We start from the raw sequence: 4,642 nt of genomic DNA, 5'->3' as shown, positions 1-4,642 counted from the left end.
GGTTGGTCCCATTTGTAAGCATACAATAATCTCACCAATGGTAGACCTCTAAGATCCATCGAAGGCTTTCACATTGATTGCTCCGTCTTTCATCTTGTGCAGCCCTTTACCCAACTTCTTGAGTGTTACCAGCGGACATATGTTAAGACTGGAACCACCATCAATCAGGATTCTAGTGATAAAATAATCTTCGCATTGCACGGTGATGTGCAGTGCCTTGCTGTGCCCCAGCCCTTCAGGTGGCAGCTTGTCCTCATGGAAGGTGATCTTGTGGCTTTCCAGAACTGGCCCTACCATATTAGCCATTTCCCCGCCAGTGATGTTACTTGGTACATATGCTTCACTTAACACCTTTAATAGAGCATTCTTGTGTGCCTCAGAATTCTGCAGCAAAGAGAGAATGGATATTTGTGCTGGTGTCTTGTTTAACTGGTCAATGACTGAATTTTCCTTGGCCTGTGTCTTCCTCCAAAGGTCATCCGAACCTGTCTCAATGAGGGGCGGCCGATTAGAGGCCTGATTGCTTGATTCAGCTTGGTGTTCAAGGGTATAGACCCTACCAGTTTTTGTCATACCCTGTGTTGTGACAGTTTCTTCAATCCTGACCTTGCCTTTTCTTCTCGCCTCGGCTGTATAGTCCCAGGGTACAACATTTGTATAGAATGGCGGCGTGGTTGACATTGCCATTGGGATTGGCGTGGCTATCCTCACTCCGAACGGAATATGTGCCTTGGGTGGCAAGATTGTAACCTCAAACGGTGTGGGTGTATTGGCCGGAGATGCAAATTCAACCTCAATTGGTGCTGGTGTCTTTGCAGATGATGTTGCTTCAAACTCAAGTGGTACAAACATATTCACCTCAGCGTCCCTAGACGGTTGAATCTGGACTATGATTGGATTAAGAGTAATTGTTGGTTTCTTTAGGTCATCATCTTCTATGATCAACCCGATTGATCCCTCGAGATCCCAATCATCTTCTACTTCAATCATGTGGATACCTCCACCCTTATGGTATGGCAGAGGGTTGTTGCGGACGTTTGGAGCGGGTTCCTTTGCCACAATGATCTTGTTATCAATCAAAGACTGTATCTTGTCTTTCAAGGAGCGGCATTCATCGATGGTGTGCCCTTTCATGCCGGAGTGATATGCACAGGATTTGTTTGGGTTAACCAACTGAGAAGGATTCTCAAGGGTTGCAGCAAGGATGGGGTGACATAACCAGCAGCTTTGAGTCTCTCATACAGCTGGTTTATGGGTTCGGCGATGGTTGTATACTATTTCGGAGGCCTGCGATCAAAATTCGGTCGAGGTCTAGGGATGTTTTGGCGTGCATGGGGTGATTGATAATGTGATGGTTGAGCATTATAGGTTTGGTAGACATGAGCGGGTTGGCAGTATCTGGGTGAGGTAGGTTGGTATATAGGAGGTGGAGATGACTGATTAGGAGGTGGAGATGATTGATACTCGCGAAATGTCTCCATGGGCTTCTTCTTCAAATTCTGGATATAGAACACATCTGGTGCGTTCTTTATATTAAATCTGAATCTGTCCATAAATTCACATGCCATGCCTACCCAGCTTGACCACTTCTTGGGATTTTGGCTGATGTACCAAGATAATGCATCTCATTTCAAACTTCTCATGAACAACTACATGCGGATTCTCTTGTCTTCCCCTACTTCGACCAACTTGTCACAGTATGTCCTCAGATGGACCCTTGGATCACCCGTACCATCAAATATTTCGAACTTAGGAGGTTTGTACCCCTCGAGTAGTTCGACATCAGGTTGTATGCAAAGATCCTCATAGATCAGCCCTTCAATTCCTTTGCTTCCCTCTACGCCCTGAATCCGGCTAGTCAACTTCTTAAGCTCCTCAGCCAGGTTCCTGATCAACATATCCTTTTCATCAAACTCAGGTGTGCTTGAGATAGGTTTGGTGTAGTGTGTCATGGTCTCCACGTAGATAGGGGTGTTATGGTGACCTGGTGTATGGGCGTGGAAATGGTCGTTTGTGGAGTTTTGAGCTTCTGGGATGAGTAGTGGAGGGTTGTTTGGGATATGGCAGGTGTTGCACTAGTTCTTTTATGGAGCAACGGGATAGTGAGGAGCGGGATGTTTCTGTTGTTTTGGGATGTTTTGAGGAGGTCCAGGGTTCTGAGTGTTGGGGAAATTGACATCTAGGGTGCTGAGGGAAAATGACAGGCTTGCCAGATTCCGAACCCGTTCGAGCTCTTCCTGAAATTTCAACAGCTTCTGTTCAAGTTCTGACACATTCTCGTTAGGGACCTGAATACCATGGCCATCAGTGGCCTCAACCCGTTCAGATGGGTTCTCTTTCCTAATGTTGTTCAAATCTTCCATCTTGCCTTTGTTCTTGTTTTTAACATGACTAAGAGGAGGAGTGAGTGGAGGGCCATTGGATCTCGTGGAATAAGATGACGATGCCAAAGTGCACGAACTAACCTTTGGGGGAGGGGAATAATAAAAACAAAAACAAAAGGTAACCAAGTCAGTGAGGATCATAAAATGTATTGCAATATTTAAACACGTAATGCAGGAATGTAAAGCTTGTCCTATTTTGGGAACCTCTTTGTGCCCGAGGTAGGCCTAGCGACAAATTGATTGGGAGAACTTTTAATTCCAATAAATGCTTCATTTCATAATGTAAGAACAGATGAATCCCAAAACGATAATGATAAAAAATGAGTTACTATTGGCACTTGGCCTTATTACATCTTAAGAAAAAAACAAGAATAAATCTAGCCTATTTGGTCCCAGAAGGACCTTCATCAGGTAGAATGTTCTCGTTGATCAAATCTTCCAGCTCGCGTTGGCTCATTAGTAAGAACGCCTTCGCCAGATGTCCTTCTTCGTTTCTTTCAGTGCTCTGGCAGTCGTTGACACTTTTCCTCACTTTTCCTTCAAATTCTAACAGGTTGTATTCCAGATAATCTAGCTTTTCGCTAGCCTTGACGGCCCTTTCTTTCCATTCATTGATCTGATCATCCAATGGAAGATTCTTCCACCAGTCTAGCAAGAGTGGGGGTATGTTAACCATTCCGAAGCTGGGGACCTCGTGCCTCATTTTCTGTATGACAAAAGGGTTAGACCTTACCCCCACCAGACTCGACTATTTATACATTTATGATTAGCATATCGACATTTAGTTCTCCAAATTAATGCACAGAACGTGATGATGTTCGTTTGGGTTTTAGGGAAACCCAGTGGACTTTGGACAAGGCTATCTTAAAGGATCATTATGTGGACAACATAACTGACCCGGCTAGGTTTGACCATGATGCATGCATATTTTAATAGAGTAAGGTTTCTATGGTTTTTTAGACTGGTACCCTTGAGCGGACAACTCAAGGGGCAAGGCACGTAACTGTCGACTGCACCGCTGATTGACTAGTTTTACCGCAAATACGCCTTTCCGAATTTAGGGGGTAATGATATATGAAGAGCACAACCACTCATTAAGCGTTGCTATAGTATTTGTTTGGCACGAGTGGAGTATGATGTTGAGCATGATTATGCAACAATTAAAAAGCATGTTGACATGTATTGGCACGTTAAGAAAGCAATAAATACAGCAGTTTTTATAATTTAAAGCAGCAATAAAGGAATGAAACAAGAAAAATATGTCAATTTTGCATTTTGAAGAAGAAATTAAATTCTTAAAGAAATTAAACAAGCAATTGCACATAAAAGGAGGGTACAAATTCACAAGAACAATCTGAAATGGTAAAAGCCTAAAAAAAATCCCCAGCAGAGTCGCCATGCTGTCGCGCCCCCTTTTTCCCTCCGCGGAGGGGAGTCCGGGTTTCGACATTCATGGAGGGGTAATGACTCATTTCCTTTTGGGAATCGGGTATTACATTTTGAAGAGTCGCCACCTAACGATTTTAAAGGTGCGTTAGGGCACCTACAAGGTTCATCTACAATTACATTTGATAACCAGAGATAGGGTAAGGGCTTGAAATTATCTTAATGGGAAGGTGTTAGGCACCCCTCAGGATCCACTAGTGTGGTTCCTGGCTAGACTGTTTTTTGTGAATTTGTGCAATTAGCAAGTAGATAAGTAAGGATCACATAGCATGGGATTTAGGTAGAAATACACAAGCGTTTGAAAAGCGATTAATAAAAGCAAGGTTTTGAAAAAAGTGATAATCTAAGCATGCTTATGAGTGTAGAGGGGTCCTAGGTTTGTCTGTAATATCGATCAAATCAGTACAATGCCCGGTAATCACTCCTTAGAAAGGGGCTACGCGTGGCATTAGCGCACCGGTCATCATAACCATATCTACCCTTTTCCACCCGTGAAGCAAATTAAAGCAAGGTTTGGTTTCAATTCTTATTGCATGTTGTTACCCGTCCCTACCTATCAGTGCCGGAGGTTAGGAATCTATCCTATAAGAAGGAGGTTCTAGGCATACCCTCAGGTTTAAAGGGAAAATACTAAGGCGACATACAAAACAGGTAGGACTGCATTTATAGGGGGAAAAACATAAAACGAATAGGTGGTTCAGATATACCTCCCGAGATACTGCACATAGACAACATGACTTATACACAATTAAGGTCTGAAATTAAAATCTTAAAGCAAGGTGTTTGAGTAATAACATCAGAACCAGATTTAT

The sequence above is a fragment of the Nicotiana attenuata genome, unplaced genomic scaffold, assembly GCF_001879085.1.
Source record: "Nicotiana attenuata strain UT unplaced genomic scaffold, NIATTr2, whole genome shotgun sequence".
NCBI lineage: Eukaryota > Viridiplantae > Streptophyta > Magnoliopsida > Solanales > Solanaceae > Nicotiana > Nicotiana attenuata.
The sequence above is the reverse complement of the archived record's forward strand: the minus strand, read 5'-3'. Positions refer to the sequence as shown.